This window comes from Fukomys damarensis, unplaced genomic scaffold, assembly GCF_012274545.1.
Source record: "Fukomys damarensis isolate Sample0158 unplaced genomic scaffold, DMR_v1.0_HiC HiC_scaffold_12, whole genome shotgun sequence".
Classification (NCBI taxonomy): domain Eukaryota; kingdom Metazoa; phylum Chordata; class Mammalia; order Rodentia; family Bathyergidae; genus Fukomys; species Fukomys damarensis.
Window position 1 is genome coordinate 57976961 of NW_022900924.1, and position 12884 is coordinate 57989844.

Consider the following 12884-nt stretch of genomic DNA (forward strand, 5'->3'; position numbering starts at 1 on the left):
GGGGGGGGGGGGGGGCGGCTTCTTGGGCCCTGGCAGGGCTGTGCACCGGCCACATGAAACCTCTCCTCCAAGCTGTGGGTGCCAGGAACTGTGTCCCAGCCACTGGGAAGCAACAAGACAAGGCCGATTGTGGGGGAGCCACAGTGTGAAGCAGAGGGCAGAAGCCCACAGGGCAGGGCTGACTACGCCTTACCCAGAATTGGCGGAGTACTGCCCATATGACCGCAGGGTTCTGGGGTGACTAACTGCCAGTGGCTAGCAGGGCCCTCCCGGAGCGATTGTCTCAGGGCTCAGTGTGGCGTCTGTCCATGGCCGGCTGGAGGTGGCCGCACAGGCCCGCGGTGCCTGACTTCCTCCCTTGCCTCTGCGCACCTCTCTGCCGGGGCTGCCTGAGGATGGCGCCACCCTCCCTCGGTGTCCTGCTTCTCCGCTGACGTTGGGGGAGCTTCTTATGTGACTACAAGTGACCTTACCTGACCTCTCCACAGCACTGGTTTTTAAAGTACAGTTTTGTTGTTTCTGTGTTTCTGACCCCCCGGCCAGCCTGTGAACTACTGCCCCTGGGTGCCAGGGTGTCATCCCCGCCTTAGTCCACTCTTGCTCTCTAAGGTAGCTGTATGTGTGCCTCCACGTCCTGGGCACTCTTTCTGGGCCCCTTTGAGCGGTGTCAGAGTGAAGTGGCGCCCCCTTCCTGCAGGTGCTGACATAGCATGCAGACCCACACTTGAACCAGGCCATGCGAGATGCAGAACTTGCTGCGGTCCTGGTGTGCCCAAGGCGGCTGAGCGTCTTGGCCACCTGTGCGCAGGAAGGGATTCTGCTGGCTTAGTCTGCAGTACCATTTCGGTTTTAAAATGAAATGAAAAGCATGGCCAGTTCTGTGGTCACACCCAGTACAGGCCTGGAAGGTCAGGTTCCATAGCATTTCGGGACCAACCCTTCAGTCTCAGCCTGGGCCCAGCAGCAAGCCAGAGCTGCTTTCCAGTGGGCAATGGTTGCCCCAGAGCCCTGGGGGTGGGTCTGTGCTGTGATGCTGCAGTGCAGCTTGTTTGTCGCAGGCTTCATGTGGTACCTGTTTGCCACAGTTCCAGGAGTGTGAATTCAGTGGGTCTCGAGACCCAGCTGGCTGAGCAGCTTGTGCTCAGCTTAGACTTGCGACAGAACGCTTTCTGGGGCCCTCTCAAACTGGTAGTCTTATTAGTTTGCACTAAGTGTACCGGAGCCTTCAGCACAGAGACTTGCCAGTCCCGGACTGTCTGTCGTTGGTGCAGGAGCCCATCTCTCACTTGAGAAGGCGTATCCTCAGATGTCCTGGGCTGTGGGGCCCCTAGGAGCATCGCCCGTGTGCTAGATGGGGGCTGTGACTCTTCTGGGGTTTATCTCTTCCCCTCTGGCTTGCAATTTAGGATTCTGTTCACCAGATCCACTTAGCATAATGTCATCAATATAATGGAACAGCTCCATGGCCTGAGAGCCATCAGGACGATCGGCGTCCTCGTGGATCATGTTATGACATGGCGGGACTGACAGAGGGGGGTGATTTAGCAAGTAGAAAATGCTTCAGATGTTATCTGCTGATGGGGATGGAAAAGAACATCTGCCAGAGCCATGTCTGTTTGCTGCAGTGAAGATGCCGTGCTTGCAACCTTAGCTGCAGTAGGTGTCATTAATGAATTTAGCTTGCAGTGGTCTGAGATCGTCCGTTCTCCATGACTACAGGTATGTGGTCCTGCACTGACCCAAGAGGCAAGTGACCCGATGTGGTAGAAACCGCCATCCCTGTACTCATGGGTCATTGGTGGCCTTGCTTGGCTCACCGTCACTGGGCAGGCAGGTGTTACAGTGACCCCCACCCTACCCTCCCTGCTGGACACTCTTCAGCCCACTGCTCAGGGACCCAGTGGTGGAACTCTGCCTGCTGGGACCAGAAAAATAACCACTAGAAGCAAGATGGACTTGGGCTAAGACGTCAGCTTGATCATTTCCTGGTCTGACTCTTGGGCTGCGGTGGATTTTAGGTTTCCAGGGAACAGTCTGAGTTCAGAGCCAGTCTCATCCCCTAGGGCCAGCTTACATTGCCAGCCCAGATCCCAGCGTTGAATCTCTGGCCTCCCAAGGCAGGCCTTGTGCATGTGAGCTGCAGACCTGCTTTTGAGGCCCAGTTGGATTCTCAGGGGAGATGGTTTTACCCCCAGCGCTTCCTTTAGTACCAAGGGTTCCAAGCTCCTTGCTGTCCTCTCTCGGGGGCAGGTTCGTTCTTGTCCATCCGCCCTGGGATTGCAGGTTACTGTGAGTGGGCTCCTGTGTGCTCCCACACTGTGGGCAGGCCCTGGGGTTTATCTCTCCTTCCACTCCCAAAGGTCATTTCCAGGTCATCTAGATTCTGTAAGTGTCCCCAAGGGCTGAAGGATGTGTGACCATCTTCCTGGGTTCCTGTTTTCTCTGTTTTTCTTCCCCCTCTTTTTGCTCTTGGGAATTTCCTAATTTCTTGTCACTGCAGCTGTGCATTTTGTCAAGAATTTTATCTAGCATTTTAAATTATTTTCAGTGGAAGAATGTTTAGAATATCTCGACTGTCATACACCAGACTAGAAGTGGATAAAGGAAATTTAATGAGGCACCTGGTTCTGAACTACAGATTTCCTATAATTTGGTATTCAGATTTTTAACTTAGTTTCATGGCAGAATTGACCACTGTACTTTTTAAATGAAGACATTTTAAAAAGAGCAGTTTTGGATTAATAGGAAATTGAGAGATGAGAGCAGCGGTGCCCCTTGGACCTCCTGCCCTCCCTCCTGCAGAGCTGCCTCTGTGCCAGCCTCCGCATTGGAGGCCACATTTGTTATAGAGCCAGGGCGCCACCCTGACTCATGAGCATCTCCCTGAGTTCACAGTTGATATGTGGTTTACTCTTGCTGTGGTCCATTGGCGGGGTTTGACTGTACCCTCAGAACTGTCTGTTGGAAACAGCCCCAGTACCACTCATGGGAGGTGCAGCCTACTAAGAGGTGGTGAGCGGCATTATTGGTGTAGTGAGTGTTGTAAATGGGATGCCCTGGGTCTCTTTCTCTGTCTCTCCTTCCTTTTTCCCTCTCACCCCTGCTCCTCACCTGGCCCTTCTACCTTCTACTGTGAGATGGTGTAGCAGAAAGGTGGCCCTCTCCTCCATCTTGGACTGTTGTCCTCCAGAAGGGTAAGAAATAAATCTGTGTTCTTTATAAATCACGCATGCTGTGCTATTCTGTTGTAGTAACACAAAAATGAGCTGTTAATATTCTGTGGTTTCGGGAATGTACCACAGTGTGTATCCACCACCATTGTGATGTCATACAGAGTATTTTTTCCGGCCCTAAAAATCCCCTGTGCTTGGCCTGGCAATCTGCACGCCCCGCCGCCAACAAAACCAAACAAACCTTTGGCAATTGTTGATCTTTTCACTGTCTCCATGGTTTTGCCTTGTCCAAAATGTGAAGTGTACTTTTCATACTCTGCTCTGCCTTTCCTTTCTTCCTTCCTTTTTTCCCCTTTTGTTGTAGTACTGAGGATTGAACCCAGAGCCTTTGTACTGAGATAACATGCCCACACCTTTTTAATTTTTTTCTTTTTTCTTTTTTTTTTTGGTACGGGGGATCGAACTCAGGTCCTTGTGCTTGCGAGGCAGGCACCAGAACCACGGAGCTAAATCCCCAGCCCCACACCTTTTTAATTTCGAGACAAGGTCTCACTGAAATGTCCAGACTGGGCTTCAACTTGTGATCCTCCTACCGCAGCCTCCCACTGTGCTTCATTCATGCAGTTCTTCTCTAGTGGTTGGTGCAAAGCAACTCTAGTGTGAGACCTATGACATACATGTTGTTGGCAGGTCTTGGCTGCACGCAAGTCTTCTTTTACTGTAAGATACAGATGCAGTAGTTTATAGGTTATTTACAGGTGATTCTTTTACAGTGGTAGAACTCTATCATCACGTATGGCTAGATTGACCTGGAATCGAATGTGTTCTCTCTCAGTCAGGGTAGGCTTAGGTGGTTCTCGAGGGCAGCTGCTTACTTTCATTTTATGTGATATCTCCATCTGTCCTAGTGCCAGCAAGTTTCCAGGGGCAGGTGAGGACTGCATGGAGGATTGTACGTAGGTATCCATTACATTATTTCCACTTCAGCCAGTTGGCCCAGAACAGGTCACAGAGTCCCGTCCGGCTCTAAGGGGAGTAGGAAATGTTTCTGTGTCTACAGGGGGAGGGGGTAACCGCATAGAACTAGTACTGTTTTCCACTTTTGCAGGTTGACTCTACCAAATTTAGGCAAAATGGGTATTTATTAGAAAATTGAATGAGTTCAAAGGCTCCAAGAGAAGGTTTAGAACAGCCAGGACCTGGCAACTCCTTAGGGTCTCTGGACCAGGATTCTCTTGAAATCTTGCTTTAGAATACCACAAGAATGGTTGCATGTTGTTCTACTCTGTGTCCCTCCATTCAGGGCTCTAATTCTGAGCAAGAGCCTTGCTGGCGAAGCTTGCATGTCTTGGTGCCGCCATGACTATACCAGATTGTGGGAGGAAAAATATTCCTGAAGAGGGCCAAGGACCTCTTCATTTTTTGGAAGGTAGAATACCTGTTTTGATGTCCTACAGATTAGGGCCAGTGCATGAAAGACATTACCCATGTGACTCTTAACCTGACGTATCAGCTTCATTGGATTAAGAAGTGGTTAGCAGATCAGGAAAGCATGCTCCTGGCTATGTCTGGGTGGGTCATGGAGGTGTGGCCTTGGGTATTGAATATGGTCCTTTACCATTCCTCTCTGGCACTGTTTCCCTGCTCTGATTCCCAACCATCATGAACTAAGCAGCATTGCTCCTCCACATCTTTCTGCCATGTTTCTGCCCTGGAGTCAGCTGACCATGGGCTAAATTCCCTAACTCCAGGAGCTAAATTAAGCCTCTCTACCTTTAAGTTGTGGATATCAGGTGTTATGACCACTGATGGAAAACTAACTAATACAGAAATTTTATACCAGAGAACCATGTACAGGAGCTAATTCCCTGTGGTGAGTGTTATCATTATGTATGCCTAAAATGTACCAATAAATGTTGTGCTTAAAAAAAAAACAACAAAAACACCTTTTTGGCAGACTGGATAAAGAAATTTAAAAATTCCAAAAAACAAAAAAAAATTGTTGCTGTGGCTGTCCTTGACTATGTGGTTCAAAAGCCTTTGGAGCTGGTTTGTGGAAAGAGTATGGAAGATGCCAGCCAAAGAAGCTGTGGAGTGCTATAAATAGAGCTTGATAGGCCATTCTGATCAGTTCTTAGGCCAGGGTGCTCATAAGAATGTGGACAGTGAATGCTAGGCTTAGAAAAGGCCAATTCTTGTTCAGTTGAGATCAAGGATTCTATTGGTAGTTACACTAGAGGCTATGTGTCTTACACTCTGAGAGAAAATTTATCTACATTTTGCCCATGCAGGAGATGTAAGGGTGGTAGACTAATCTGGAGGAGGAAATGTTAAGATAGCCCAACATTCAGACTGTGGCATAGGTCCTACTATCTGCTTTTAGCCAGATTTATTGGACAAAAAGCATAGCAGAAAAATGTGAAAAACTTAAACTTGGGCCCAGAAGGAACAATGTGTAAAGTTAGAGCAGAGGCGTGGCTAAGAGATTACCACCATTAAAGAGAAACCAAATGCTTTATTATAGGGACAAGAAAGACGCTTTGAGGGCACCTCAGGAGTCAGCAAGACCTCATCCACGGCAGACTCAAGGGTACAAAAGTAAACCTTCCATTTGAGAAGAGTGTCCCTGGGACCCCTACTTAAGAAGAGTCTCCTAGGAAATTGGTTCCCAGGATTCATTTCACTGTTCTCAGCCACCCAGGCATTCAGAGGCTACTGTAGCCATGGTCCAAGGGGACCTGACTATTGCTTCTGCAGACAGCACACTTTGGCATTGTCCATATGATGCTGGTTTTACTGACATGCAGAATGCAAGAGTTGTGCCGTCAGGGAGGCTTCCACCCCCATTTCCAAGGAAGGCTTGGGACATCAGGCAAGGAGCCTCTGAGAGGGCAGTGCATGAAGCTATGGGAATGAAGTCAGAGGTGGACTGGAGACCCTAGGAAGTTGGAGGAGGCTAGAGTGTGGACTCTGCTGAGGAAAGCTGCAGACTGAGTAGAGCCAACCCAAAGAGAGGCTGTGTTGACTCCAGCCAGCAAGGCTGTAGTGATGGGGCCATACAAACCCTCTGGGTCTCACAGCTCACCACCACAGCCCAGATGCTGTATGTGGAGCACAGAACAGTGTTTGTCTTGCTGGGTATCAGTCTTGCTTTGGTCTGATTCTTTTCTATCCCCCTGTTCTTTCCTTTGGGAATTGGGAATGTTTATCTTGTGTATTTGGGAGTATATAACTTGTTTTTAATTTTTTTCAGAGGTCCACAGCTAAGAGTTTGTCTTAAGTCTCAGAAGAGGCTGGTCTGTGAAAAATGCTAGAACTTTTGAGATTCTGGGGAAGGGATTGTAGCGTTTCCAGTTTGAAACAGGTTAGTTGTATCATGATAGGCAGATTCTGCACTTGCTGTGGTCTTTATTTGGAGATTTTGAGTATGACTGAAGGAGATGTATTTGGGAGTGAAGTTGACAAGGGTGGATTGTGACTGTCAACCTGGTAGGTCCCTGGCACTGAGTGTAGCATCCAAATAGAATAAAATACTGTGTTGTCAATATAATCTCACTACTGCTTTATCTTCCACCGGGAGTAGGTAAGAAAGTTTAAAACCATTCCTTTCAGCCAGGCGTGGTGGTGGCTGCCTCTGTCACAATACTCCGGGAGTCTGAGGTAGGAGGATCCAAGTTTAAATCCAGGCTGGGCAAGTTGGCAACTTAGATCCTGTCTCAAAAAATGAAAAGGCCTGGGAATGTAGCAAAGGCTGTGGGCTCAATTCTCAGTTCTGAAAGCACACATGCACACACACACACACACACACACACACACACACACACATGCATCAAAATGTCACAACTACAGAAAACCATTCTCTTGGCCTAGTAAAACCTCAGCCATAATCGGAGATGCCAGATACTTCATGGACCTGGAGCTTATTCAGTATCATTGTGTAGCTGTTAGGTACATATCCATTAGCATGGGTACTTAACATGTACCATCTGAGGCTCAAGAGCAAGTTGTTTCTGTACCAGTCCAGAATATGTGTTTTGGGGCTGCAGCACTTGCAAGCCTTGGTGGGCTTCCTGTTCACCGGGTGTGTGTCTTTTGGCCCCTGACTTGAGAGACTGAGTCCGGGACTTACAGGATTGAAGCACACTTGACCCTTAGTTACCAATGGGATGACTTTAGATGAGGTCAGAAGTCCTGTCTCTACCTGGTCACATTTACGATGAAATGGGTTTTGATTTCAGGGAAGTCTTAGGAAATGGCAATGCAGTCTTACATGATTACTGGTGGTACTCAGCCAACCAGTGGTGCCTTTTCTTGCAGAGGAATGGTTCCCCTTAGGTCAGTAGAACTGGGAGGGTGTATAGATATCCTTAAGGTGCGATGATGTTAGATAAAAGACTCCTCAAGTCTCCTCATTTTGCTTTACCTGGGATCTTTAGAAAGTGCACAGAATAGTAACACAGTACTGAATTCCTATCCTGTTTTTATGTCTTTTAATTTTAAGGTTTGAAGGCAAATAGGATTTTTAGGGATGACAGGAAAACATGCAAGAAAACAATGTCTCTATAGTACATAGACCTCTGAGTTTGAAGAGCTAAATCTCTTTTGCCTTATTCTGTTTAGTATGACATTTTCAAATGCCAGAGTAGCTACATCAACACATATTTTTTCCCTGCTATTTGCCATTTATGTATTACATTTGCACATGATTCTTTGTTTTCCTTAATAATACTTCTTTAAATTTTAAGAATCAGTGGAAAATCTACAGAAATAACATTTCAGAGAGCCATTATCTGTTGGGTCCTATTCAGTGCTACCCAAAGTTAACTTTGGCAAGTGAGCGGTAAAGTTGCTGTGTCATTGTGGAATAAAATTATATGATGTGTGTCTGTTTACAAGACACTGAGCTCCAAAGCAATTTCTATTATGCAGTTTTATCACTGTAAGGGTGTGTGGCATTAAAATGTTTTAAACGTCCAGTGATGCTTACTGACAGAAAATGCCAGTGGATTATAAAATGGAAAAGTGCTATAAATCCCTGCAGTTGATTTTATGAAACAGAAAGCCAGATCTGGGTATTGAATTTAGGGTGAGGTTGACTTTTCTTTTAATTAAACTTTTTTTTCCGGGGATCAAACTCAGGTCCTTGCACTTGTGAGGTAGGCGATGGCACCACTGAGCTAAACCTTCAGCCCTAAACTTTTAATTTTGTGGTGATTGTATATTCACATAGAGTTGCAAAAATTACTCCGAGAGATTCTAGGTGTGCTCCGTCCAGATTTCCCCAGCAGCAACGTCTTAGGGACCTGCAGTGCAGTGTTACCGCCAGGGTGTTGACACGGACAAGGTGAGGAAAGGAGCATGAGCTCGGCGGTGCCCCTCGGTACCCCTTTGTGACCACTGTGTCCCCGACTGCTTGTGCCCCTGCTCACCTGTAGCCTCTGGTGTGCTCTGCATTTCTATGCTGCTGTCATTCTGAGAATGTTATCCCCATGGAGTCATGTGGTATGTCACCTTTTGGGATCGGCTTTTTTCATTTAGGGCAGTTTTCTGAGATCTGCCAGGATTGTCTTATCAGTACTTTGTTCCTTGTTTTTATGGAAGCTGTTTCCATGATTGAACCACATTTGATTTCACCTTCCATCATTGAAAGACCTTGGGGGCATTTCCAGTTTTGATGGTTGCAAATAAAACTGCTGTGGTTTCCACTCACATAGTTTTGTGTGCAGAGGAACATTGGTTTCTGTGCAGCTGTGCAGCTGCTTTCCAGTGGCTGTTCCATTTTACACCCCACCGGCAGGATGCCAGCAGCCTGCTGTTCTTACCATCCCCATCCCCAGCAGATTTGGGTGGTGTCTCTGTTTTTTATTTTTACCCTTCTGACTGGCTGCTTTAACATATGTTCCTCTGATTTTTCTGATGTCAAACACCTCTTAGGGTGCTTCTTTGCCAGCTGTGCATCCTCTTTGGTACAGTGTCCTGGTGCTTTTGTGCCACGTGTACTTTTTACCGGGCCCTGGATCCCGAAGATCTCGTCTGTAGCTTTATGGTTTTGTTTTTCTATTTCAGACCATGATCTATTTTGAATTAATAATTTGTATCAAGTGTGGGACTTACCAAGTTTCCTTTTTTGATTTTGGATGTCCAGTTGCTCCATAACTTCTTTGGAAAGGTCGACTTTCCACCTTTGCACTCTTGTCACGGATCAGCTGGCTGAGTGCTGGGGATGTTGCTCAGTGGTAGAGTGCTTGTCTAGTATGTGTGCAGCCCTGAGTTTCACCCCCAAAACTGGAAAAGAACAAGTTGACTCTCCTCTGTGGATCTCTTTCTGGATTCTGTGTCTGTTGCATTGATCCGTGTCTGTCCCACTAGGAAGGCCACACTGTCCTACTTACTGTACCTATGTGATAAGTCTTGGATTCAAGTAGAATATTTCTATTTTATTCTACAGAATATTTTGGCTATTATAATTCTTTTGATTTTCATTGTAATTTAAAAATAATCTTGTTCATATCTAATAGACACTGTTGCTAAGAGTTTGCTACAGACTGCATTAAGCCTCTTGGTTTGGGGATGCTTGGAATCTTTACTGTGTTGTATGTCTTTTGATGAACATAGTATAGCTCTCCTTTACTTAGTTTTTATTTCTTTAAACAGCACTTTGTATTTTCACATACACATTTTATTTGTGTTTGGTTCAATTTACACCTATATACTTTTTTCTAAATAGCATTGTGTTTAAAATTTCAATTGTCATGTCTTTTTTGTTAATTTGTAGAAATACAACTCTTCTTGTAATGTTGATATTGTATTTTGTGACCTTGCCAAACTCCCTGCTTCTAGGAAGTTTTTCTGTACATTCCATGGGGTTTTTTGTATAGTCATGTCTTTTGCAAAATGATTATGATTCTTATTGAGTTGTAATAGTTTTGCATTTTGCGGGGAGTTGGTTCCTTTCACTTGTTATGAAGTTTATATTTTTAGGATTGTTTATAGTATTCTTATTGTCTTTTGAGTGTCTGCTCACTTTTGGTGTGATGTTTTAATAATTTTTAAAAATTTAAATGGAAACTAATATATCTATTGATAAGGTACAATGTGATTTTTGAGGGGGTTACTGGGGATCGAACCCAGAGACTTAACACTGAGCTACATACATCCTCATCCTCTTTTTAAACTTTTTGGGATGGGGGTCTTGGTAAATCACTAAATTGCTCAGGATGGGAATGAACTTGGCGATCCTCCTGCCTCTGCTTCTCTTCTGTGATGTTTTAATCTGTGTCTATATTGTAGGATGATTCTGTCAAGCTAGATAACATATCTCTCACCTCATTTACTTTTTTTTGTAGTGAGAATATTTAAAATCTTCTGTTTTTGAAGTTGTCATATACATTGTTACTGTGGCACTGTGCTTGTACAGTAGTTCTCAAAAACTTTTCTTCCTGTTAGAAACTCTATACTCTTCCGTGACATCTTGCATGATCCATACCGTTTTCACCCTCTGGTAATTGCTCTTCTAATTTTTTTTTTTTCCTGCAAGTCTCATCTTTTAAGATTCCACATACATATGAGATCAGGCCATATTTGTCTTCCTGTGGGAAGAGGAGTGTTGAACCCATAACCGTAATTGTGGATTTATCTATTTCTTTCCAGTTCTGTTGTTTTTTTTCTTCACGTATTTTGTGGCTCTTTTGTTCAGTAGTGCATATTTAGGATTGGTATGATTTCTTTTTTTGGTGAATTGAATTTGTTACTATTATATAATACTTCTCTTGTTCTCCTGTAATTTTCTTTAAAGTCTACTGATATTGATTAAAGCCCTTTTTGCTTTGTGGATTATTGCTTCTATATCTTTCTCCATCTTTTTATTTTATAGTCACTTATATCACTCTATTAGATGTGAGTTTCTTGTGGACAGCATATAATTGGGTCATTTTTTATTCTACTCTGCCATTCTTGGTCTTTTTCATTGCTGTATTTAGGCCATCTACATTTAATACATTTATAGATATATTTGATCTTGTGTTTGCTTTTTTTTCTATCTCTCATTTGTTTTCTTTTTACTATGCTCTTGTGAGTTACTGAACTTTTTTTTTTTTTTACCATTCAGTTTGAGTTTTTCTGTAGTGTTTTTGAGCATATCTCTTTGTATAGATTTTTTTTTTTTAGTAGTTGCTCTGTGTAGTGTATATAACTTATAGTCTCCTGGTGTCATCATTTTACTAGTTTAAGTGAAATATAGAAAATTTACTTACTGGGGCCAGGAATTTGACTCAGTGGTTCTGCTGCCTGTCTCACAAGTGCAAAGTCCTGAGTTTGATCTCTGGTACCACACACACACACACACACACACACACACACACAAAGAAGAAAGAAAATATATTTCCTTTTTTATCTCTTTACCCATCTTCATTTTTATATAATTACCTTGTATATTTATCTGCATATATTTACAGCTAAATCCTAGTTTGGGCATAATTTTATAATTTTTGCTTCAACTATCAAATATAATTTAGAAAACTAATTAGCCTGTTACATTTGTCAGTGCTTTTGTCTCTTGCATTTGTGCTTTCTTCCTGATATTCCATGTTTTGTTCTTTCATCCTTTCTTTTTTCTTTAGAATCATACCAATCCTAACTGTATATTGCTTCAGACATTCTTTTAGGATAGCATGTTGGCGACAGCTTGCTAACACTAGCAATTTCAGATAATTCGGTGTGGTATGATCCACAAAGGTCACAGGAAAAGAAAGACTTTGTAGAAGTGACTGCTGGGAGGGATGATCAGCTCACACCGAAGTTGGATATGATGGTACCCGTCTGTAATCCTAGCACTCCGGGAGGCTGAAGCAGGAGGATCACAATTCAAGCCCTGCCTGGGCAACTAAGTGACTTAGTGAGAACTTATCAAAATAAATGAAGGGTTGGGGGTGAAGCTTAGTATGAAGGTCTTGGGTATCATCTCCAGTTTCAAAAAACAAACAAATGAATAAACAAACTTCACAAGGAGTATACTCTGAAATGTCCGTGCAGTGAGCACCAGACAGCAGTGAGAAGGGATGAACGGTGCTAGTGCTGCGACATGGGTGAACCTCAAATGCACAACGGTGAGAGAGAGAAGCAGACAAGGGAGAAGCCACAGTGTCTGAGCCCATGTGTGTGAACCCCATAGAATGCGAGGTAATTGGGAATGGCTGGGGAGGGGTAGGAGCCCCTGGAAACACTGGGACGTCAGCTCTCCTGATTGTAGTGATGGCTTCATAGGCATGTACATGCTACAAAGCCTGTAATTGTACATTTGTGATACGCCCAGCGTCTTGTACATCAGCTACAACTCAGCTGTCTAAACTGAGTCCACCGAGTGCCCAAGGCACGAGTACTTACACCATCACGCCACACTCGTCCCCTGCTCCTCCGTCTGCTCTTGACAGAATGGGACCCGTGACTGTGTGTGCCTTGGAGGCGTGGTCGTGTAAAGTTGCTCCAGTAGTTTTAATGCATACAACTTCACTTGTGAATCATATCTTAAAGCTCAGGAAGTAAATGTCTGTGGGTTCAGCAACACTCAGCCTCTTTAAAGTAAAGAAATCCTAAAATAAACAAACAAAAATTCTATTTTGGGGCCGGGGATTTAGCTCAGCGGTTCGGTGGCCTGCCTTGCAAGCGCAAGAACCCAAGTTCAATCCCCAGTACAAAAAAAAAAAAAAAAAAAAA

The 12884-nt window shown here is 44.4% G+C and overlaps 1 protein-coding gene across 10 annotated transcripts in view; it reads left to right on the forward strand.

Annotated features, from left to right (window-relative positions):
- Window positions 1-12884, forward strand: part of Ulk4 (unc-51 like kinase 4) — a 340955-nt gene that overhangs the window by 48146 nt on the left and 279925 nt on the right. The window lies entirely within an intron of this gene.